This window comes from Squalius cephalus (genome assembly GCF_949319135.1).
Source record: "Squalius cephalus genome assembly, chromosome: 20".
NCBI classification, from domain to species: Eukaryota; Metazoa; Chordata; class Actinopteri; order Cypriniformes; family Leuciscidae; genus Squalius; species Squalius cephalus.
In genome coordinates this window covers 15,286,082-15,312,891 of record NC_137141.1, presented here as the reverse complement: position 1 = coordinate 15,312,891, position 26,810 = coordinate 15,286,082, and the positions used below count along the sequence as shown (strand labels likewise).

The window sequence follows — 26,810 nt, the reverse complement described above, 5'->3', positions numbered from 1 at the left end:
ATAATTATTGTTGTGATTTTTATAATTATCATCATTAATATGAAGTAGTAGTCGCACTATAAGCCTTTTTCATTAAATGTAGATTTTTGTCGAGGCACCTAAAAATTCTGCCATTACATCCATTTGCGATCAGCTGATCTCCAGGAACAGCCTTAGTTTCAACCTCCGATGAGGAAGAGCTGATTATGTTTGGAAGTTCGTGCCATTGAGATGAGGTCAGATCTATTTTTTACAGTCTATGGGTCAGATATATTTCGGTAACGTTAGTTTTTCCATTTAACTCCAACTTTTTCGTCGTTTACAGACATTTTTAAATATATTCTTATTCTATATTCTTTTAAATATATATTAAATATAAAGTTGGATATTCCGAATGCTCACATAAATTCAGAACAGCAGAATTCTTCAGAAACAGAAAAGATTCTTCGATATTACTTATTTTGAGGAGGGTAAATACTGCCAACATATTTTGTACTTATACTGGTCTGGTACTGTCTATGGTCTGGTAGCATAACTGCAGCAACTCACTTACATTTTCTTGAAACCCGTTTAACGGTTCCTAATCATAATATTAGGTCTAGTTCAGGGGTCGGCAATTAACTTTGGCCGCGGGCCAATTTTTCTTTTAGCCAGTAGATGGCGGGCCAGCTACACGGAGTAGCCCTATGGAGACAAATTAAATAGCTACTCTTAATCAGAGCCCGTCTCCTATTAGACATTCTCTGTCTTAATGAATACTCTTAACGTCTACATTGCATATATCAATGAAATCATTTTAAACAGATCAAGTACTATTGTGTTAACATATTACAGCTATTTTAATAAAGGTGTGAATAGCAATACAATGCCTAATTTGCTTACAGTCCGACTTTTGAACTTTATTCCTTTTTTATTATTATTATTTATTCGGGACACACTGTCACACACACATACACACCTATGGTTTAAGGAGGTCTGCGCGGGACTGTTTTTTTTTTTTCTTCTTTTCGTCCCGCTCCCACAAGGTTCAATTCAGCAATTAAAATACACCCGCATTATTTCCCGACCTGACGGGTCCGCAAAATTTAGATCTAGTTTCCAGAATCTCACATTCAAATGTCTCTAACGGAAATTTGAGAGATTAAGTAGCAGCCTATAACAATTATAAATGCTTTGTGTTCGTGTCAACATAAAATATTATTTTAACATTGTAGGCTACTGTCAGCAGAGAAAAAAATGTCACAGAAAAAAATAATGAAATATAAATAAATTAAATAGGACAAAGCCTATCACTCAAATTGTTAAGCAACATAAACGAAAACCATATTGCCCTACTGACAAATGAAGCATGCTATTTTCTGCCAACTATTTCAAACATCCTTGCAAAAAAAAATGTTGTTTATTATTTATTAACAATGGTTTCAGTACCAAACAGCTCCTCAGAGCTAGGAGCCTACAGGTGGTCAGAATGAAGTGCGGATACGCTGTCAAAAGATGTCGGGAGTGGGCTATTGTCAGTCAGACCGCCCGCTCCGTCCAAAGTATAGGTACAGAGTTCCGACCGCTACCGTCTTTATATTTTAAAATTGAATCCCGCGCCGCATGATTCATGCGCGTTTTACACAGTATGCGCCGGTGAAATCGCCGCGCGGCTACGGCTTTTCTCAAGTAGCCTAGTGGAAGAGTTTTGTGCAGCATTTAGTGCAAATATTTTTTATCAGGTAGGCTAATACATATTATTTATCAGTGTGTTATAGGCCTACCCGAGTAAATAATAAGTAACGAATGATACACGGGGCCTATTTGTAAACCGTTATTGTAAAATAAAAATAGGCTGAAAAAAAAAAAAAAAAAAAAAAAACGGACTTCCAAAATAATCCGGCGGGCCAGGAAATATTGCTGGCGGGCCAGTTTTGGCCCGCGGGCCGCCTATTGCCGACCCCTGCTCTAGTTCTTATTTGTTCATGTTGTGCGACACCTGCTGGCCATAAGCACATTGAACCACGCATCCCATAAAAATAGAAATAGCACATAGAATATTTTAAATATTTATATATATATTTAAATATATTTTAAATATTTATATATATTTTTAAATATATTTATTTGCTTTATATATATATATTTACAACTAATTTTGTCAGCGTCATTATTCAGGTGTAGCTACCTACACGAAGACGGTTATGTCACGTGGTGCGTGTTATTTTTTCTCAGCGCTGAGATGGACCGATCACAGTCGTTTGGAATGACTGGTAACTGGTTATTAAAATATTTGTTTTATTTTTATGTCGGATACCAACAGAAGAGGCTTTTCTATAATGTAGATTTAAAGTAATATTTATTTGAGATAATGATTTGTCACACAGTTGACTGCATGTAATACTGTTATATCCCACCAGAGGATGCTCAATTCTCAAATATAACCACCCAAATTCACTTTCGTGAGACCAAAGGATTTTAAAGAGATAGTTCACACAAGAATTTAAAATTCTGTCATCATTTACTCACCCTCAAGTTGTTACAAACCTGTATAAATGTCTTTGTTTTGCTGAACACAAAAGAAGATATTTTGAATAATGTTTGTAACCAAACAGTTGTGGGGCACCATTGACTTCCACATATGGGAGAAAAAATACTATATAAAGTCAATGGTGACCCACAACTGTTTGGTTACCCATATTCTTCAAAATATCTTCTTTTGTGTACAGCAGAAGAAAGAAATGCATACAGGTTTGGAACAACTTTAGGGTGAGTATGCTAAATGAGAGAATTAAACATTTTTGATGTGGTACATTAGCCATACATTTTAAATCACTATTATTGATTAACCATTCACTTATATTAAAAGTTGTTTGCATAAGTTTTGAAAAGTGAGCAAATAATTATATTGTCAAAAAGTTTGGTCTAGATTTGTCACTAAGTTTGCTTGAAGCTGAGTCACTGTTCTTGTACAATCACTCTGACTGCACTTACAGTACATGAGTACGTTGTCTGCAACTGAAATGTCATGGTCCACCCATAGAGGTTGAGAAAGTTTAATTTGACTGTCCTTTAAGTAAAAGAAAAAGGTTGTGCGCACATATTCATTCATCAATGTTGCAGTGAAAACATGTCTGCTCAAGAACACAGTCACAATATGGAGAAACCCCCAACACAATTAATACAGCTGAAATGCTAATACAATTTGACGTTCACTGATTGTATCATTTATTTAGAGTTGCCGCAATTGTGCAATTATTGGCAAAGACCCTATTAAAGTCTAAATTAGATTTAGATCAGCTTACTGAACAAATCACATGCATTAATCACAATGTAAGCAAAATTCCGCAGCGAAATTGAATCCTCGTGTGGTTTTTTTTAAGGATCTATGACTTAATCATTGCAGTCTGGGTACATACAGTGCACTTTGAAGCTTGGTAATTTAGTGTAAATGTTAGAGCGTGAGGGGTCTGACGGGGCCTGAGAGGGATCTCCTGTGATCTGTGTGGCTACAAGAGGAGGGGCCTTCCAGGGGAAAGGGCATCTGCTTTGAATCCCACGACGCGGGCAGCCTACACCCCACTGTTGTGCTTTCGCCTCCTATCAGACCTGAAGATACTATTAGATAAGATCAGCAAACCACATCCACTTCAGACCAATATTAATGAGCTCCTTTCCATTGCATGGGTAAATGCATATGGGACACTATGGGTAAATATTTGTTTATTGAATAAGGTTAGGCAAACTCCTATTCGTAAGGTCAAATGTGTGTTAAAAAACATAAAAGATTCACGGACAATAAAATGTGTGAGGAAATCTTACAGTGTATACACGATTATGTTTTTTCTCAGTCGATTTGGTATGTCTCGAATAATCCTTAACATTTACAAACCAGTAAGTGTATTTCTCGAAACAATTCGTACAAACAGCACCACACAATGCACTACCTGCAAAAGACTGTAACTTTCTCAAAATCATTAGTTCATCTCTCAAAAGTATTTATGTCAATGAACACATCAGTGCACATCAGAATGACAAGTCCTTGTGTCATTGTTCACAAACAAGCTAGTCAAAATGTTTAGCCACGTTGTCAATATAACACTGTATTTTCAGATGTGAACTATGGCTTTGATTTTGATGACAATGATTGAAAATGCACAAGACTGCACTTTTATCTGTATGGCATACATCAATTTTAACAGTACAAATTGACACATTACTGTATGTGGGATATTGATTGCAAGAGACTGGACAGGATTCACAGTGACACTTTTACTGTTGGCCTGTCAACAAATTACAGTACAATGTCATTGTGATATAAAAGAAAAAGACAGGACTACTGCATATAGAGTATATGAAGACTTCAGATGCAAAAGCCTCTAAGTCCATCTAAAGTTTTTGTTTAATATTAACATTTTTATCAGGCTCCTAAAAGTACCGGCATTTTTGAATGGGCTGAGGCTGGGATTTAGTGAGTTTGAAGTAAAAGTATTTGATGAACGTATACTATGTGCGGAGAGCATTCACTCAATATTATCATCTCATTTTTGACAGAGGTGGCTTTTCGAGGCTTTTGCATCGGAGGTCTTCATATATAATATAAATAATTTTTTCTCAGTTGCTTTGGTGCATTTCTCAGAATTTTCAAAACTACTTGTTCATCCTCCACATCATCTAGTCACATGTGCACATCATAAAAGCAATTTCTAATTTTTGAACAAATTGCAAATGCTCTGCTACATCTATGCAATGTATTATGTACATGTGTCTGCTGTTTCCTACATTATCAATTGCTTATGGCATGTTGATCAAAATATATAGTCTTATACCCCACAAAACATCTAGGCATTAGTTCATAAGTCAGTCAATGCAAAAATGGTTGAACTAGTTGTCATAAACTGTCAGGCATATTTTCTATACATCTCTATTATACTTTTTTGGTAAATGTGTCCTGAATTGATGAGTTGCAGAGGTGAATTTTGAATTTCACTAGTGATATGAAGGAAATGTAAAGGGCTAGATCAACCAATAATCAACCAGTTCCCTAAAAGAGCTCAGAGGTGCATCTCATGAAGCTTCATTTGGCAAGCATATATAGACAGAGCACAACAGTGTTACAAATTCTGACCATGGAAGAACAACAAGGAAACAAACAGCTGTGAAGAAGAAGAGTAATGATGTGTGGTGGAAGGGTACGGTACACAAAACAAGAAGAGGTCAAGATTGTAGACAAGTTTCTGACTAAATAAGGGCCACTATTGTGGACCATGGCTTCGATGTTCTACAAACGTTTGAGGACATGAATGATTTCCCAGCATTCAGCTGCACCTTTCGACCCGCCTCAGCCATTGTAAGGTCATGATTGAGGACATGGTCCACAATAGTGATCCTTATTACATCAGATACGCGTCTACGTCATTTGCCTTATCTAGCTCTTCCTCTGTTTCCCCTCCCAACCCTTCTACCACATCCTTGCTCCTCTTCTTCTTCCCGGCTGTTTGTTTCCTTGTTCTTCCATTATAAGGAATTGTAACTGCATTGTGCTCTGTCTATATTCTTTCTAATTGAAGATTCGTGACATGCATCTCTGAGCTATTTTAGAGAACTGGTTGATCATTGGTTGATCTAATGCTTTACATTCCCCTTCATTAGTGAAATTCAGGATTCATCTGCACAATTCACTTGAGCAATTCAGGACACATGTACAAAAGTCTAATAGAAATGTAAATATACGTGACGCATATGACTAGCTCAATCATTTTGGATTTGATGACACACGATGAACTAATTGAGGGGGAAGACTATATTTAACAGAGAACCAGTATAATACATGCAACATAACATAAGCAGAATGGGCTATTTTGACCTAGCAACCACCTACAACACTCTAGTAACGGCATAGCAATGTCCTTACAACCATTCAGAACAGCTTGGCAACCACATACAGAAGCAACAGAATAGCAACCAATCACAAAACTCTAGCATCATGGTGGCTACATTTATACACATCCAAACATCAAATTAGGAAAATGTAAAATTATAGTTTGTTTTTGCATACTGCAAGCTAGCTATTTACTCTAGCTTTTCCTAACATTGTTTTTCCACACATTAAATGTTGCTCGGTCATGATGATGATTTAACTTAATAGCCTGATTATGAGTTAGATAAACAATCAACTGTCAATAACAAACAAGTGTAAACACCCGCAATGGGAACTTTCTGTTGTCTTTTCCTCTACTTAATTCATCTTTATTATGAAGGGCGATAAGGGACAGTATTCCATGTAGGCGAAGGTCTTCTGGATTACTGGCCCCAAGGCGGCTTATCGTGGGGGTTCGTTAAGATGACACGATTAAGATAATTGTTCCGGCAGCTAATCAGACGGAAGTGTGGCAGGCAGAGGGTTCGATTTCAGGGACGACACTTATCTTTGCAGAGAGGGTTTAAAGGGGGTAGGTGGCATGGGTAATCAATTAACTGTTCCCCAGGCTTAGAGAAGTGCTGTCTTATGAATGATCCTGTCAACAACATTAAGAGAGGACAAGATCTAAAGCAGAACATCTGACGCTGAGAGCAAATGCTCTCAAATTGGGGTATAATTACTTTTCACACTTTCATAATTATCTGTAAGTGTGATTATTTGCACTAGCGACATAAATGTACACACTTTATCAAATATTTTTGGAGTGCACAAAACAGATCTGAAATGTATGAATCATAAACCTGAGAAGGTTAAGCCAGCAGTAAAAAGGTGGAAATATACAGTACATCAGCAATTTTTCCAAGAAGAAACTCAGAATTAAATGCAGTCTCCTGCCCTTCTTGCCCTGTAGAGAATGCAGACAGAGCTGCGCTGCTCCGTGTGTTAGATGACTCATACTGTGCGAGAGCAAGGATTAGTAAATTGGAAATGGGTTTCCGGGAAATCGGAGGTGAGCAACCATCTTCTCTCACTCAGCACGATGTTTGGTTTCATTTCTCATCTTTGTCTTCTCTCTTTCTCTTCTCTAAAGTTTTTTTCCGCTTCATTTTGTGTGGTCAAATTATAGCCTAAAACAAAAGACGCTTAAATGTTATAGGGAGGTGATAGACAGACAGATAGACAGATAGATAGATAGATAGATAGATAGATAGATAGATAGATAGATAGATAGATAGATAGATAGATAGATAGATAGATAGATAGATAGATAGATAGATAGATAGATAGATAGATAGATAGATAGATAGATAGATAATCATCATATAGTGCTTTATACAATACAGATTGTGTCAAAGCAGCTTCACATTAATACATTCACAATTATGAAACAAAGTTGTAGGTCCCTAACTCAATCTGCTTGAAATCACATTGTTCTCTATAGGGCACAGCTGATTGGTTTCTGCTGTATCAGTAGCCAATGAGCTCACTGCTAAGCCTTCAAATACTTGGTAAGCATTTGCCTTAGCAGTGCAGAGTGCTTTCAGAAACCCTCCACCTTCCCCAGCTCCACCTGTATAGATCTGCTACGGGTAATTCATGTATGCTATATTGTACAGCAGCAGCATGTCTTACTTGCTCGCAGTAGCAGCATTAACCAACACCAGCAGCAGCGTAGCAGATCTATTCCGCCAAGACCAAATATATCAGCATTGTCATTTGTTTATTTAACAGGGAAATTGCACTTTAATAAAACATTTCTGTAAATGCGCCAGAATTAGCCAAAGGCTATTTTTCATCTGTAGTCCCTGGACATAATGTTACAAGTTACCCAGAAAGAAATATATGGTTAAAATACATGCTAGTAGAATTTAATCAAATACATAACACAATCCATAAAACCATCTACTGATAAAAACAAATAAATGAAAATAGAAACAAATACAAAACAATAGCAGAACAGCCAGGAGGTATAGAGTATGTTGACAAAGCTGAGTTCTAAATGAACCATTTCTTCACCTGATTCATATGTATCTAGTTCTCTTATAGTTGTTAGAATAGCGTTCCATTATACAGCTTTAACAGAGAAATCAGACTGGCTAAGATTCCTCCGTCTTAGTGGCATAATAACCTACAATCTCCTCTTGACGCACCTCTTGTATAGCGATAAACAGTTGTTCTAATACTAACTAACTGACTTTTATACATCCGGCATACATTTTCAGATTTAATCATATTTTCCCAACTCAGCAGATTATATATATATTTTAAATATTGAACGGTGATGAAAGTGTACCGGTTTGTTATCAAGAGCTTTAAGGGCCCTATAAACCCGGAGCAATGCGGCACCAGGCTAGTGAATAGTGTTTTTTGCTAGTTTCAGCCCGACGCAGTTATCTTTTTCATGTCCTGCGCCACGTTGTTTAAATAGTAAATGCATTTGCGCCCATTTGTGTGCCCATGGCCAACAAAAACCTGGTCTAAAGTCAATAGCGCAGTATTTTTTTTTTGTTATTTAAAGAGCACGTTAGTAATATGCACCTATAGGCGGGTGCACAACGCGCATACACTCTGCTTATTACTCACACAGGGACGCGCAGCAGCACACAAACTAGCCAAATATTAAAAATATTCAATATTAAAAGATTAATATTGTGTACATAAAGATATGGTAGAATCCGGCTTGTCCCGTAGATGGTCTGCTTGCGCGCTTTAACCTTGTGCACGAGCAGATCCGTTTCCTCTATGGAGAAGCGTTCAGTCTTTCTGCTTTCAAATTCCGTCATGTAAATAGCAACCCACCATGGTGCAAGCGCAACTGGCTTTTAAGGAGAATGGGAAAAGACACTCTTATTGGTTTATTGCACGTTATGCCCAAAACACACCCATTACTCATTAAGAGAATAGGGACAACCCTTTTAGACCATGCACACTAACCATTTTTCCCGTCGTTAAACTAGCAAAAGTGCATTCAGACACGGTCTAAGTACACTTGCTCCGTGCCCTTTAGACCATGCGCTTAGATCGTTAAAATAGGGTCCTAAGTGGAAGTTTGTATAAAGACTCTAATGATTTTAGAGTCACTGAACTCGCCAGAGACCAGGTTGTTAAACAATAAATAATGGCAGAAATAACCATAGAATGCATAAACAGCTGCCTCTAACAACATATAATCTCTAGCGATCCTAAAATTGTAAAGATTAAGCTTAACCTGCTTTTTAACCTGAGCTTTAAATGTAAGTTTAGAATCAATCAATATTCCAAGGTTCTCATTTATATTGAGAAACCTGCAGACTCATCCCTGGCACAAAAACATCTGGCTCTTTACCGATACTGTTTGACTAAAAAAAAAACATACTGTTTTAGACATTTAGTTGCAAACAATTTTCCTTTTAACCATGCCGATAAATTAACCATAGAATTTGTAAGTTCATTAGCAACTTGTTTCAAACTACTACCATGTAAATAAATTACAGTATCATCCGCATACATTTGTATATTAATGCCAGGACATACAGAATGAAGATAATTTATACATAAACCAAAGAAACAATGGACCCAAAATAGATCCCTGAGGAACATCAGTAGATGTATACACTATGCTGAGACCGATCTGAGATGATTCTATCCAATTGAGTGTATAAGGAGAAATTAAAAATAGATAACTAGATAATAAGACATGAATATTCTATTATTAACAATCAAGAAACACAGCTCCTCCAACCACACCAACTTTATCTAAGAGTTTTAATATTGTATATTAAAAACATTTCATGTTACCATGCCAAACACTCCGAGAGTTCAATTTTAGCGGTAAAGCAGCTCTACAGAACAGAGTAGTGTCATTGTTCAGATCAATTTAGTTCAATTATGTTTCAATTCAGTTACAGTTCAATAACTGTTTCAACGTTCATCAATTATGAAATGAGTTCAATACAGCTATAAGCAGCTCAACAGAAAGGCAATAGAGTCATTATCCAGCTGTATATAAATATATATATACAGTATATATATATATATATATATATATATATATATATATATATATTTTTTTTTTTTTTTTTTTTTTTTTTTTTTTTTTTTTGATGTAATATGGCCCAGACATTTCTTTGGTTGACCCATTTATCTTTTATGGATTATACATTTTACAGTTTCAGTTCTATACTTTTACTTTAATGTGATCACATCATCTTTCAGTTTTCCATTACTGAATAGCAATTAAATTCTGAGGTTTGTGTTTGATGCATTAAAACACCCGCTGCATTAGTGAATTTCAAAAGAGATGCTGTACACATGGAGCTCTCAGTGGTGCAGGTGTATCGCTGTTTTTATGGTCCTTTCTAATGAGTCCTGTGGCAGAATATAGTTTCACATTATGCAGGAGTCAAATGAATTGAGCATGTTTATGGTGAGGAGTCATTGCCTATGACAAAGAACCTCATCTGGGCCTTTACCATACGCAAAATGACTCAAATTAGATTGTGGGTGATGTAGGCCTTCTGGGTACTTTTCTTATTCTGGCGATATTGAATGAGGTAATGGAGAGGTTATGGTGTAATTTGATATTTGGCTTATAAGAGAATGTACAGTCAACAGCAAGTTTTGTCTTTTTAATGCCGAATAAACATAATATTTACCAGAATTTCTTAATGTGCCATTCCCATTTATTTAAACTGCTACAGTAAGTTTGGTCAATAATAATAAAAACAACATTGAATTGTACTTTTCTGTTTGACATTTCTTTTTTGAAACAAGTTTTCTTTTCTTTTTTCTGAAGGTTTCTTTTTTCTTTAATTTCAGCCATGTAGTGACCTAACAGCAGATGCAGTATCAGAGCCCATAAGAGCCTCATGACAACTGAGATTAGCTCTGGACATTCACTTTTCTCTTGGACATGTTACAAACACACCACCTTTCCTTCAGCAGTTTATCTAGAATATCTTCCCTTGACCAGGTGCACGGAGCAATAGGGCAGCTCTCTCCATCAGTCGAGTTTAAACCTCAAACTGCCTTTCTTGTGAATCACTGCAGTGGTAAAGAAATCCCATTAAGAGTTTGCCAGTTAGTACACTCCATCAATCGCACTTGTAGCAACAAGGAAGCCAAAGCGTGTGAGAGGCAAGTGAATGATAGTTGGACACAAGCCATTGCATTCACCCTTAAAAAGTCTGAAAGGAACACCAGATACTATTTGCTTTCAATGTTTTTCTTTGTAAGCAAACTAAAATATATTCAAATATTCTTTCAAATATCAGAGTGAAGAGTGAAGGAACATTGCCAGACACCCAGGACGTCCTCTGCCTGTAGCTGTGAGATCATCATCAAGCTGCAACAGGCAATGATAAGACGCATTGACATCTCATTGATTCAGCCTCATCTCATTGATTTGACTCCCGTCATGTGCGTCACAGAGGGACAGGGACCTTTGGATCTGTATGTCTTTCTGCTCCTTCTGGCCCACGGGAGAGCAACGGTGGTAACAAAATAATTAAATGCACAAAAAATTGAAAATAAAACAATTTCTAAATACAGTGACAGAGACGTTTGCCTTATAAATACTATACTGCAATTAAATCTTGTGTAAAATTGATTACATGATTATTTTTGAATGCCACTTTTTCTCTTTTTTGGGTTATTTTTAAGTGCATTATCTATAAAAACCAATAACTTTGCTCTACAAATTATTGCAAAGTTTATGCGAGTGTAAATGGAATAAAGGAAACTCGCATTGCTAGAGTTAAGACTGCACTGTGCTTGGCAGTCGTCCACAGTCAGAGCAGAACAGCAGCAGAGAAAACGCTGTGATCTGTTCAGTGACGTCTATGAGCATGTGACCGCAAGACCACTTCAAAAAGTCACACATTTATTTCGGGATTTTAATGTATGCACATCTGAAGGTTAAACTACAAAGACATACTGTCTAGCATAGCTCTAAAAGTCATATTATTGGTATCTATCCAAGTTATTTCTTTTCCAAAAAGAGATATGTGCGCATGTGTGTTTACTCTTTGGGGACAAAACCCCTAGAACTTAATTAATCCAACAAAATTTTTCCCAGAAAGTCCCCAGAAAGACCTGAAATCACCTAGGCTATATTGTAGAAACCAGTCACCATGAGAAAAACAGCTTAATAAACATGCTAAATAATGTTTTAATAAAAATTCGGAAATATTTCTGTGTTGGGTTCAAGGTTAAGGAATAGAAAATATATACATTTACGAGGTAAAGCCTCCTTTTTTCTGTGTTTTGTATTGAAAACTACTCTATACAATATTTTAAAATAAATCAAATAAAAATAACATTCGCAAAATTTGCTATTATTTGCTAGTCCTTGAGGTAGACTCCATTTTGAGAAGTATAATTCAAGGCCACAACCACAATGATGTTTAAGTCTCGCAGGCCCCAGACGGCCGCCATCTGTGTCGCCAGCAGAAATGTTTTTGACCCCAATTAGCTCCCCTGTCTCTCCCTAGCACCTCAATGACAGTCTCCTCCACCACACACAGACAGGTCCTTGCTTTTACAACTCCCGGGTGAAGTCACTATGGTTAACAAACAGGTAAATATATTACTCTCCTCTTATGAAAAAGCATATCTGAGGCTTTGAAGGTGAGTAGCTTTGAACACTGAACTGTCTGATCAAATGCTTACTTCATAGTTAGTAGGTACAACAACCACAAGGTTAAATATGCCCTTTGATTTTTACCAAAACACTAAATAGCAATTAACATTATCACAGCACTTGTCCAAACACTGTTTGAGACTATGCAGTCATCAGCTGAAATGAAAAAACATCAAATCTGAGGCAATTTAATTTAATATCAGTGTAAATAATAAAACTGGACAATTGAAAAATATATTATTTGTACTGAATATTGATTTTTTTATATATATATATACAATTTTGTTTAATCAATATTCAATACAAATAATATATTTTTCAATTTTCCAATTTTCGGGCCAGAAAAAAAGCCCATTGTAGCCTATACCTTGCCTGATAGTTTTACTTACCATTTGCAAATCCATATGCTGCTTGAGTGACATCTCTGTAATTATGATAATGCAGTAACTACACTTTTTAACTTGTTTTTTTACACTGATAAGCATGTTATTTTTGTATTGCTTTCTATCTTGCACTCTCTAAATTTGAAGGCAGCACCTCGACCCTCACCAGCTGTCCATCATTACTGTGTTTAGTAAGCCAGTTAATAGACTGCCTCTCGGATCACAGGTCAGCAACTCGCAAGAATTTTATCTGAACAGTCTCATTATATTTTTTTGTACGTTTCTGAGAGGAATTCCTTTCGCAGACATAGTAAGCAGAAACAGAAATGCATGACTGATTCACTTGTTAAACCCAGTTGAAATAAACGTAAACATAATTCTTTGCATCCCTTAAAGCTGCACTCAGTAGCTTCGGGATTTCTTCGCTGTACTCGCTTTTTGCTCGGAGGTTTCTCTCTAGAGCTCCCCCCACAGCTTCGGAATAGATATTTGACAACACTGTTATAAAAACTCGTTGGTGATTCTCAGACACCAGAGGCTATAGATCAACGACATCAAAGCAGATGGGACATTCTTTAAAACGTCTTCTTCATTCGGGTTCGGACAGCGTGAGGGAGCGCAATAATGACAGCATTTTAGCAGATTTCTTTTGGCCGTAAAGCAATTGTTTACATCGCGAGACCTGATATCACGCGAGACTTCCTGACGCAGCGGCCGGCGGCCCGCCGGCTCAAAGTTGCAAGTGCGTATTTTCCGCTCACGGGCACCAGGGGGGTGCGAAACGACCACCATTCAACCCGAAATAAGTAATATAACCATTCCAATGACTCCGAAGCTGTTCAGTTAAGGTAAAAAAGTTACTTAGTTCACCTTTAAGCGCGTGTCCACCAAAGCATTACTTTCCTGCGGCTAGCGCATTTTTCCAATTGTTTTTAAACTGAGCGTCTATTCTCACCGAAGCGTTGAGCACTCAGCGTTGTTTTACAGGTCGCCGAGAGTTGAATAATGTTGAATCGAGAGTTGAATCACTGTCACTTGTTACCCAGCTGTCCAATCACAGAGGAGGAGGGGCGGGACAAATACAACACCGACCAACCGCCACATCCTGCTTGTACAACGGCAACAGATGACAACAATAAGCATAATAAACGGAAAAAAAATATATAAAACAAGAGCCAGAGCAAATACTTTATGTAGAAATAATACATAAACAAACTATATGTGAATACTAGTAACACTTCAGCGGATGTTCCGTATCATAGTAAGCAATGCGTCACAACTGAAAAAAACGTTGCGCTGCCAAAACGCTCTCAAGAGTCCACATCTAGGCGTTTTCAGCTGGCTAAAAACACTACGGCCTTAAAGTTAACCCTCTTTTAGTCTGCCCAAAGACCAAATACTTTAACATTACCATATTTAACAAAATGCTAAACCATTTCGAGAGTTTTCATGATTGAACTAATCAGGTATTTCCTGATATGTGGAATATCTAAACAAAAAGAAAAATGCACTTTGTTGCTTAATTAATCAATAGTCATCACCACCACTTTTTAGGAACCACTTTCCATTTCTTTTAGGAATTGATGTTGATTTCAGCTTCAGCTGATCATCTTAAACCCATTCGCTCTCTCACACATCACAGAGCATTTATTTCCTTTTTGGGATTATTCACCTCACAGACCTCGTCTTATAGTCTCTGCAGTGCAGCAACAGAACAGTAAAATGCATAAAAATGCTTTCAGGTCTGTCAGCTGCTGAGTTCAGTCAATTGGGAGTATTTATCATGGGGGTGCTTTCTATCTTTAGAAAGCCTATCAACACGTCAGAGTGTTCAGGACAAGCATCCACAGATCTCTGTCATCGGAAGACGTCCATGTCTCCCGGCCAGGACGGAACGAGAACTGGTGTGTCCGCTCAGTTCAGTGAGCTGATTATTGCCTCAGTGAGAGAAAGGGCCACGTTACATCTCAAATGGAAAATTCAGTCAAGGAGAACAAGTTAAAACAAAGCTTTTTGTTCAGTTTCATCACAACACAGATATCATCTGATCAATGCAGTTACACATACCCGAATAGAATGTTTCAACTATAAAGTCACAGAAACACTCGCCTTCTTATTCTATATGTAATAATTTCAAACACAGTTTGTCTACCCAAATCCTTCCAGTATCCAAAGGGCATTTCTCTCGAGCTGTTTATCGGCAGGATGCATGCAGTGATTCATTTCCCATTGTTATTTCTCATCTCATATTTTCTTTGTTTTCAATAGCCAATTATGCTTCCATTACTGCTTTTGTGGCACCACATGTCGCAAACAATATGACATACAGCTCTTGAAGATAAAAGCCATAAACGATTAGCCACCTGAAATATGATTTGCAATAAAACCAAGATAGTCTTCAATATCTATTCAAAATGTCTGCAGCACTCATTCAGAAGATAATGGTGATGAAGGATAAATGCATGTTCATATTCATCTCTCAGGGTCACAGGGGTTATTGGTAATAAAAATTACCAAGCCAATGGTGTTCAGAGCCATTCTAAAATGGAATGTCTTAAAGGGATAGAGTCAGTGGACACTGGGGTCCAAACAACACTAAACACCACTGAATTTCAGTGATTTCAGGAATCGTATCGCAAGCTTATGAATTGAAATCGTGAAATTTGTGTCAAGCTCTAATAAAAGCAGTAGACTATTGTACCATGTAAGCATAACATGTCACTAAACTTAATGAAATTCTGTTTAGTTACCAAATGTTTTGACAATCACAATACACTTAAATTTTTTTTTTGGCCTTTTTGTTTTACAACCCCGCCCCGCCTTTCATAATTCTCACTCCAAGCTCAACTCAAAAGTTGGCAACCCTGCATTAGCCAATGGCTAATGGCTAAGTGTTGATTTTACGATTTGCTAGATCTAAATGCAGGGTTCGACCTATTTTTTACAGTCTATGGGTTCGACAGGACTGCCTGAGGGCCATGAGTTGGCGAAACTGTCGCTGTCCCGATCGGATCAGTGCTGCATCGTCATGAAAGTTTATCATTTGCACGTGTTTTTAAGCCTTGCAAATTTAAACGTTCAAGCACAAGACGACGTGAAAGAAAACTCAATTCGGCACTCGCACGCTGTGTGAGAAGTTGTGTGTGCACACATTCAATACTGAATTGAGTTCTCGTTCACGTCTTCTTGCGCTTGAATGGCCAATTTCACACAAAATGATGTCAAAATGTCCGTCTTGGCGAGTATCCTAACATAGTCAGTTATATCTTAAAGGAGAAGTTCACTTTTAAAATGAAAATTCTGTCATCATATACTCACCCTCATGTTGTTTCAAACCTGTATGAATTTCTTTCTTCTGCTGAACAGAAAGGAAGATATTTAGAAGAATGTCAGTAACCAGACAGTTTTTGGGTCCCATTGACTTCCATAGTAGGAAAAAAATATACTATGGAAGTCAATGGGACCCAAAAACTGTCTGGTTACTGACATTCTTCTAAATATCTTCCTTTCTGTTCAGCAGAAGAACGAAATTCATACAGGTTTGAAACAACATGAGGGTGAGTATATGATGACAGAAGTTTAATTTTAAAAGTGAACTATTCCTTTAAGTGAGTATAAATAGTCAAGAAAGACAACGCATGTGTAACAACATCAGTATATTGGATCTGTGCATTATGTCGTAAAGTGTTTTTAAAGGGTTAGTTCACCCAAAAGTAAAAATTATCCCATAATTTACTCACCCTCAAGCCATATGACTTTATTCTTTTTATATAAAAAAAAATCCTGGCTCTTCTAAGCTTTATAATGGGAGTGAATACCACAGATTTTGAAGCCCAAAAAAGCGCATCCATCCATCATAAAAGTAATCCACGGGGTTAATAATGGCCTTCTGAAGCGAAGGGCTGCATTTTTTTGTAAGAAAAATATCCATATTTATAACTTTATAAAATATAATCACTGGCTTCCAGTAAAGGCCATACGCTAGTCTAGTTCCGGCGGAAGAGTGACCTTTGACCTGACGCATGCCGTATTTACAAACGCGGAAACGCAGAAGACAGAGCAAAACGAAACACCGGTCACTAATTAAAAGTCTAAAACAACGATTTTTAAAGAGAAATATCAGAGGATTTCGATATAAGAGAAGAGGAGCTTGAGTTTGTTGCCCAGCCCTATTTGTTCGAACCACGAGAGGCGTCTACTCTCACCTACTTGTGCTACTTATGCTACTCCTACATCCTACATCATACGTCGGGTCAGAGGTCACTCTTCCGCCGAAGAGTCCAGTGTAGTTCATGTTTATATTCACATCTATGTTATGTTCTTTGTCAAGATTTCTTCAGTTGTTTTGTTTTTTGTTTTTTTCACCTTGGATTATTTTCAATAAAGCTGCACATGGGTTCATCAAACTCGCTTTCAGTGGACTGAATGTTACAGTCCATAGAGGGTTGCATTATATCTTTTTTTCTCTTCAAAAACGTTCCTGGCATAGATCCTCTGAGAGGCATTATGGAAAGGCAGATAAATTATAGCCACACTGGCCCGCGAGATGTATTTACGCATACACAGGGTAATTATCAATTATGTCCAAGTCTAATGGAGCTTTCCTCTCATCTGAATTCATTCCCACATGAACCACAGATTTCTTCCGCCTCTGATGCTGCAGCGTTGTTAGCGGCCAACATCTGCATTTTAAATGAGTATTAAAAAAAGTAATTATGTCACAATCCTGAAAGGCTTTTCCTTTTAAGATTCTGAATCAGCGGCAGAACGAATTGATTAAGTCGTCGTGCTCAAAAAGGCTTTTTTCTCTTTACGGAGGGAATCCCCCATCTAAGCCTGTTGTGATTTCCTCCATTATTCTTTACTGGCTTATCTAGTTAAGAACTTTACTTTAGGATAAGTGGAGCACTGAAAGGGGTCTGTGAGTGCGAAAGTATTGAGTTGTACACTTTAGATGCACAATCAAACACTTCCATCGTCACCCAGTGTATCTGTCAACACTGGAGAACTGGAAATGTGTGCTACATCACGATGGGTCCATTAACTTAATGGACAGAGGGTGGTTGTGAAAAGAAAAAAATAGATGGGGAGTGTGTTAGAGAGACAGGAGGGGGCTGGGACAGTAACCTTTGGGCTTTTTATTGGAATGAGATGACACACTCGAGCAGCTCTTAAATGAATGGCATCTGTAGTGCAGTTTCTGCTGAGAGAGTTGCCCTTTTCCTTGCAGAATGGTCCAATTGAAAATGAAGCACTGCTCTTCCCTCTGAGCACCTCAGAGTCATCCTTCCAGCCCCACCGTGCCCCTGCCAGATGTGGCATCAATGCGCTTTTTTTAATCCAACTGTAACGTTGGGTTTGATCTGAAGTCCGACACTGGAGAAACTTCCTGTTCAAAAGGTTAGCTTCAGTTTCACAGAAAGACTTAATAGCTTTTTTGAATTGTCCAAATGACACAATTTCATCACGACAAGCCTCGGATAGTCTCATATAGAAAATTCTCTAAACGCAATTACCAACATTCTTATCATTGTTATTGTCCCATTGAGGATTCTAATGTTCATTGGTTCTTTTTGAAGAGTCGTCACTGAGCAGTTAATTATTTAATAATTTTCAATGTCCACGCACCAAGCATACGGACAAGCCATGCTTCCATAATTCCTCGCTCTGTTGCACTTACAGAGATTGCTGTTTTAGAAATTACACCCAAATTGCTCTCGGCTTTCCGGCTAGATAACACCGACCCAAGGACCTCATATCCGACGTGGAGGATTTCCTTGTATCACCTTAAATGAGAAAGACAGGGGTCTTAAAGTGGACTTATCAAGAATGTACAGAGAAAATTTCACAGTTGGCCTAGCAGCATATAAACACACACACAGTTCCTGGTCCTTCACAGTTATAAAAAAATAAAATAATAACATAAAAAACCCTTTTTGGGATTTTCATATTATACATTGCAATTTCTGTGGCTCAAAAGTGTGCTAGAAGAAAGCTGATGTAATTTCTTCCCTACTTATAATGATTTTGATTTATTATAATAAAAATAATACACGCAGTTTATCCTGCTCTTTTGTTCTCTAATGATTAGGGTTTAAATGACAGGTTTGTGAAAACAAAATTGTTAAACAGCCAAGAACATTGCGAAAATGCATGTAAGAAAAGTCTTCAAATCTTATGGAATAGCATACTAGCACACTACTCTTACTATTTCTGCTAGAAATACTATTTATGTTTATGAGTGCTCGTTTACTGACACTGCCCTTTTTTAAGCCAATCAAGTGAACTGTAAAAACATGTAATTAATCACTCTGGAGCAGCAGGAAAACATTTTGAAAAGTCATAAATACATCAGAGACAGAAGACAGGGGGGAAAAATCAATTTCATGCTTTAAAGAGTCCTGCTTTAAAAGAAAAGGTCAATCACTGGTAAAATATACAATGATATGATGGAAATTTGTAATATTTAAAAAAAAAAACATTAAAATGATTACATTTATATTTTTAACGTCAATAAATGATATATATTCTATATTTTAAACTATTCCTACACACACACACAAAATCCATTGCTTGATTGGACTGCCAAGAGTTAAGGCATTTTTACATAAGTTGTATTAAAATGCTAAAAAGCATATTTGCTTCTGATATGATAACTACCACTCGCTGAATTAAACATGCAATGCAATAAGGTCATCTGATCATTTATAAACAAAATAGTAGGCAGAGTGCAGTGTATACGGCACAGTTTTCATTATACAATTCAATTCAGAATATAATCACATATATACAAACAATCCCAATGACAAAAATTCATGTCAAAAATAAGCATTTGTACAGCCAATTCTTTTTACAAATCCCTCTCTCAGATGAACTGAGTTACATTCTCATGCTACACATTGTTAATCACACTGAAGTAACTACCATGCCAATAGTTTGGCATATTAGTGAATCCAAAAGAGAATTAAATGCCTTTTGTTTTTTATAAACATTCTGGATCTACAAGTGATCACGAGTCAATGAATTCCTTCTGAAATTCCCTGATTGGATCGCAGTCTCAAACACCTGCAGAAAGAGAGATAAGCTACTTATCTTCGCAATGTTCCAAACCCCAGTGTTTCCGCGTCCTTTCACATTGGATTACGGGGGAAACACATAAAAAATATAATTGCTCGTTTACTGTCATAATTACAGCATCGCAGAGCTTGGCAAAGGTTTTCTTATAGTTGCAACATTATTAAATGCAAATCAAAATTGTCAAATGAACCAAAGCAATGATGAGATTCGTGCTGATATGTTTTAGTTTGTTTCATTGTGCACTAAACTGAAAAAAAAAGAGAAAATTACTGGCTTAGTTATTGCTGTTTTCTTTAAATATAGCCTGGAGGTAGCAAAATGTGCCCCTTCGAAAAGTCTGTCATTCCTCCTCAGGGTAATCATAAATGAGCTGCAACTCCTAATGACTATTTAATTAGAAGCTAAAATGACTGAAATAATGAAAGGGATTTTTCATGGCTTGACCGTCAAATGAATGCATTAACTTACACCATTCTACAATGTTTATAAGTTAACATACCACTTGCAGAATCTATAAGATGCGTTTTTTTTTATATAATAAAAAAAAATCTAATGTTTTACTGCACTGTAAATTGCATAACACATACATGTCCTACACCACAAAATAATAACTATTATCCTGTTACATGTAGCCACTGGAGAACTCAAATGTGCAGAGAATGCTGGGAAACCAAAGAACTTGAAGGACCTTGAAGATTTTTATCAATTTGTATTTGTCTTGAAAAAATAAATAAATAATTGAATAATTAAATTGAAATAAGAATTGAATACTAAATAAAATCAAATGTAATTATATCTGAGGAATGTACAGATTTAAAGATCTAGAAAACGTGGTCTAACCAAACGTCAAGTTCTCCTCACATGTCTGGCAGCATTTGAGCATCATACAAGCAGTCACATTTGGCAGAAAAGCTCTCTGACTAAATAAATATGTGGTTTTGTTGCACAATGGTGATTCATTTTCAAGGAGATTTTGTTTGATGAGTGGCTGCCTTCAATGATGTATCATTGGTGACAACAGTCTGCTGGGATGTTGTATGATTAATTAAATGAGTAGGCTTACTGTGAACAGTGATATTATAAATATTTAGTTCGACAACATTTTACATGATACACAGTTTCATCATATGGAACCGATCATGTCATTTTTTGTAATATAATCAATGAATGACCTGTCAATGTGACAAATTCCCTTTTATTTTATATCTTTTATTGGTAGAGTTTACTAAAGCAAGCACCAATGTTTTTTCAAAACCTTTAAACCCCAAGTATTAAAATTTGGATCGCAATTCGTTACGCACTATTTGCGGGATCAAATCATGCAGCTAATTCAGAACTTAAAAGAAACAGACTTGTGATTTTCGCTGGTAGGTGATAAAACAGATGAATAAATCCCATTGACTTGCATTGAATGAGAGATTTAACCGTTCCGTTTTGTGTCGATCCGGCCCAGCCGAAATGGATATATTTCACTGTCCACTGTAGGACTGATGGAGCTCTTTGGAATGCAATACAAATGTGTCAGTCGTTGCGTTACGCAAGAGTTTACAGACCATATGAGATGTAAATATCAGATATTTCTTTTAATTTTTGAGTTAACTTCACTTAAATAGTGCGCTTGGACAGAAAATGGCCAATCCTGAGTGGCGTTGTCACTACACGCATTCTACCAGCAGAATTCCAGGCTGAGACCGGTTTGTAATCATCCCGTGCCGAACCCTTCGGCATCCAAAGCAGATGCAAACCAACAATTTTCATATACTGTAATATTTTATGCTGGATTTTTTTATTTTAAAATGTCTTTGAACAATTCCTGTTTGTCTGTATTGAAACTCCTGTACAATAGGGACTTGTTAGTCTGTGTGATTAATCATCCTTAGGCCATGTAGAGTCCAAATATACTGTAACCCCATCTGTTTATTGAGCATTGATAATCAGTTGGTAATGTATTCAGATAGAGTTTGCTGTGGTGATTCACAGTGAGTATAGCTGTCTAATGCCTGCTGGTGGCAAAGCGTAAGTCAACCAATGTTAGTCTTCCGTCTGGAGCCGGCTTTAGTGCACATGCTGTTGCCCCGATCTCAAGCTCTCACTGTCTCTCAGTTTCTAAAGCACTAAGCATGGTCATTAAACACCAACACGGTCACTTTCCTGTGTAAATGTACAACGGTTGACTTGGCCAGAGTGTCCAAAAACCCATATATAAGGACATCATTTGACCATGAGAAAGAGGATTTAATGTTTGACAACAGTATAGTCAAGCTATTTACTCATGTTGGAAAACATGTTTTTGACATCTTGTTAAATAGCAAATACGCTTGAGCTGAGGCAACTATTTTTCTTAATTGAGGAATTATGCGACAACAATGAATACCTAAACAATGTTTTTAATTTGTTGGCTTCTTTAAGATGCTGCAAATGCCCTTTGGCAATGACACCCCTATATAAATATCATGAGATGTTTTTTCAATTAAGTTTCAACATGAAGCTCATACTCTTTGATTGACAACCACTCCAAAACCATTTTACTCTTTTGCAGTTCGCCCTTGGCGTTAGAAATTGATATGACGTTGTTATACTTCGGTTATGCTAAGCGACAAGGGCAAATTGGAGCTGTCTTGAACTTTCTAATAGTTCCACTTTATTCATGCATCCTAAAAATAGCTGGTCTAGACACTCAAAGACAAACTTGTCTGATTCCACAAATAACATCACCTAAAAATGAAACAATCACATTCATGGATACTATACATGGAATTTAAAGGGATAGTTCACCCTAAAATGAAAATCACCCTGGTCTCATGCAACATGTGTTCTGGGGGTACACAATATGATATTTAATGTATTATTTAACTGAAAACCTGACCTTCAGTGCACGGCTACGTTCACGTTCGTGTGACGCAGTTCACTCAAGATTAACAAAAACGCGACATGAAATACAACGCCTAGAAATCCCCCCAAAAAAGTATCCGTGTACTGTCTTCACTGAGTAATCTGGACCGGAACTACATTTGAACTACTATCATTCTTTGATACTTTTGCATATTTTTTAAAAAGCTTAATGCTGGTCGCTATTCACTGCCATTACATCGACAAGCGCAAGTGGTACATTTTTTTTTAAAATCTCCTTTTGTGGTCCATAAAAGAAAGAAGGGCATATGGCATTAGAACAACACCAGGGTGAGTAAATTATGACTTTTTATAATTTTATAAAACACTGCATTGGCTAAATGTTTCATTTATTTTTATACAAAGCTACATGCTTTCAAGCTGCACATTTTTACAGTATGTGGGGATCAAACCCACGACATTGGCGTTGCTAGCACCATTCCTGTGCTCAACAGGAACAATTTAACCTTTGAAGAACACTGAATTTGATAATGTTCTTAGGGATCATTTGGTAAATATTATTGGCCAGAAAAAGTATAATTAAAAAATCCTCTTACATCTTAAGAGGATTAAGATGTAAGATGAGTAAGATGATTGGTAAGATGATGAGTAAGATGATTCATTTGTATCTAGTATTTGTAAAGTATGCCATTTACAGTTACAATGATTTTCTATGAATTAACAAAAGAACAAAAGAACTGAACAAAGGAATAAATTACTGCAAAAGCGTATACATCTGGTAAACACTGAATGTTCATTCTTTGGTATCAGAGTACTTGTTAAGAAAATATGTCATTTAAATCCCACTCACTGTTTCAGGCATTTCAAAGAGCTAATTTGATAACAGTGTTCATGATTCTGAGCATAAGCTATTTAGGTTTGTTATTGTGTGAATTTACAGCCTTGTTCTGTTCTGGTTTACCTTTGCTTTATTTGCTTTGAAGCCCCCCCCAAAAGTTTAGTACATCCGAATCTCTTCTTGGTAGTAAAAAATATAAAGTAATCCATTAACGTCATATAGGAATAATCCTGTGGGATACTAGCACTGCAGTGCAGCTCTATTAATCAAACTGATTGCACATGATGCATCTCTGTTCTCTCTCATGTTTTAATGATACTGGGGATTTCTTGGGCCCTTGATTGATTGCATTCATTTTTATCAATGACTCTGAATTTGGTTGAAACAACTTGGGAATGTTTACTTTACAATCAAGCTGATGATGCCAGGAAGAAAATACAGCTGTACAAGGACCTTTGGGAGAGTTTCTGAAATTGCACTGTTCTGACATTGCCAGTATTGAGTCTTCAGACACAAGTTTGTTATATCATTATGAAACTGACAGATCTAACAAAGCACACTGCCATCACCAACACGGGAATCTGTTCCGTGAATATGTTGTACTTTGGTGTCTCATTAATTTTTAAAGCCCTAGAGGCACAAATCCAAATGTTGATGTGAGACCTATTAGATATATTTGATAAACTACTATCTACAAAAGTCAAATTAACCTAGCATGCAAACTAGTTTTAAACACATTAAATGTCCTCCATTTAAACTGGTAATTTGAGCCTTTGCCCGTATCAAACAAATAAAATCATGCAATGCAATTTTGACAATCTACTGAACTCATATCCAATCAACTGTAGTAAAACATATTTATAACAATTAATTTTAATTACCATAAACATATTATTTAGCTGTATCTCAAATTTTTATTACCACATTATTCTCCGTATTAGAGAACAAAAATGAAACATTTCAAAATGTGACGTGACGCTCAAGAATTAGCATAATTTGGAAAGACAACGTAAATACCAATATTTGTACAAATTTAGAAAATGAGATTGTTGACTACATTTGTTAAACTCAACCATTCAACCAGGTTACTCAAACTATTACATAAAAAATACTGTATTCAATATTTTTCTTTAATTTTTGGGACATAAGTTTATCAGTATCTGCAGCCCAACATTTTGTTATATAGACTTGCAACTCTGTTACCCATTCTGGCACCTTTTTAAATTTAGTTTATTTATGTTTGATGTTACTTTTCAAGCACTAATTAATAGAAGATGCCAAGTGATGATACCAATTATCAGATCACTGGGGGAAAAAAAACACTTAAATCAGGTTGAATATTCTGCTGAGGGATATTTTTAAGGCTTTCCTTTGTTTTTCCACTGCATTGAGTGGGACTTGGACTTCTAAAATGCACATTTTATCTTCCATGCATCTTGCCCCGAGTCCAAAACACAATAATCAGCAACCAGTGCGGATCCAAAGCAATAGTTCTGCCCATTGTAGACTCACCCTAGAGCTGATCCCCAGAAAATGTCGCAAAATGCTTTCTGCTCTCTCAGCATGAGTTTCTTCTCTGGCTCCATTTCCTCAGCATGGTGACACGCTGAAGCCAGACCAGTGAACACAACTCATCCTGTAACACACTTATCAGATCTCCCCACTCCATGCTATCATGCTGAGAGCTACAATGATACATCATTTGGGCCAGAAGCCCTTAGCATCACGAGATGGTCATCTCAGCGAGAGGCTGTTTTTACCATCACCATAATCAGAGGTTCTCTATACCTGCCCAAGGACAAACACATGACTGTTTAAACTCACTTTGTAAGATCTGGCCTAGGCAGCTGTGGAGGCCACAGCTGGGAGGGCCAATTTTCTGATCCTTTCACCTGTGGACAGAGTGCTGGCCTGTTCTGATTTGGGTGTTTTGGACTTGCTAGACAAGACTGGGTTTCAATTCACAAGCGACTCACTGTTAGAAAAGCAATCTCAACACTTTCGAGTCCTTGCATTGTTTTTTGGATTTTGTGGTATCACCATGAAATAGTTTTATTTTAAAACTGCCATTCATTGTGAGACTATGCAAAGGAGCTTTCGCTATCCGTCGGGCACATTTATCTACAGGCCATTTCTCACCTCCGTACTCCATTATTGGAGATGTCTTAAACAAAGATTGTTTTTTTTTTTTTTTAACTTGTTCAGGGGATGTTGTGTTTAGTATATAGTTTGTAAATCCCAATCTCAAATCTCAAATGAGAATAAATATTAGAATGATTGGACAATATAAAGAATGTAAATTTAGATTTTTTATAACTGTAAATTACATTTTATTTCACTTTCTGTCAATCAATTCTGGGTGATGTGATAGTGGTCTTTTTTTTTTTTTTTGTCTATAAGCTATAAGATAAAAAAAAAAGATTGCAGAAATCTCAATCATAATTAAAATGAAACTTCCCCAAAGAAAACTCCTGAAGGAGATTTCTTTAACATCTCAACTGTTTTCCCAATACAGAAATGAAGAACAAATGCTTATGCCTTTTCATTTTTCTCCTGCAAAAACAACCTCACATAGCCTATCTCTCTTCTAGGGTCTCAAACTGTGCTCACATCTGCCAAGACAAGAGAGATTTCAGTATAATCCCAAATATTTCTGGACATTAAGGACAAACAATCTGAACTACTGTTTCAATTATTATTGTATACATTGCAATCAATAATTTTCAAATTTACCTGTACACAAAAAGACCTATTCATTCTATAAAAAAACAAGTCTTTGGGTCTGTTTGGTTTAACCTCCATCATTTCCATCGGTTACCCTGAAATTCATAGTGTTTGTTGCTTGATCAGTATTCATTAAAAAATTAAGACTGCAAATGAGATATTGAAAACAGCGCAGATTGAAGTTTAATCCATTTCAATGCCAATGGTTACGCTTCATGCACAGCTCCCAAAGCATCATTGTCTTGGAGAATCACTTCATCAGAGCAGCACAGAGGATGAATGGACAGAGGACACGCTGTGAATGAGTGTACGAGTATTCTGGGAAAATGTTTTGCTTGTATTTTTAGTTTTCTAGCTTGTTCTGAGAGACTGCAATCCTTGACGTAGATGATAGGTCTTGACGTCCACCCATCCCAATACGCAAGACAGTCTTCTGTG

General features: G+C 36.7%; 1 long non-coding RNA gene across 2 annotated transcripts; it reads left to right on the top strand.

Annotated features, from left to right (window-relative positions):
• The first annotated feature begins 132 nt into the window (after positions 1–132).
• LOC307147943 lies at positions 133–11,406 on the top strand. 2 transcript variants are annotated; one of them, XR_013819387.1, is made up of 4 exons: positions 133–215; positions 6,792–6,890; positions 10,833–10,996; positions 11,134–11,406. It is a non-coding gene; the product is annotated as an uncharacterized lncRNA (long non-coding RNA). The 2 variants fall into 2 exon arrangements; XR_013819386.1 differs by lacking the exon at positions 10,833–10,996.
• Positions 11,407–26,810: the final 15,404 nt, after the last annotated feature.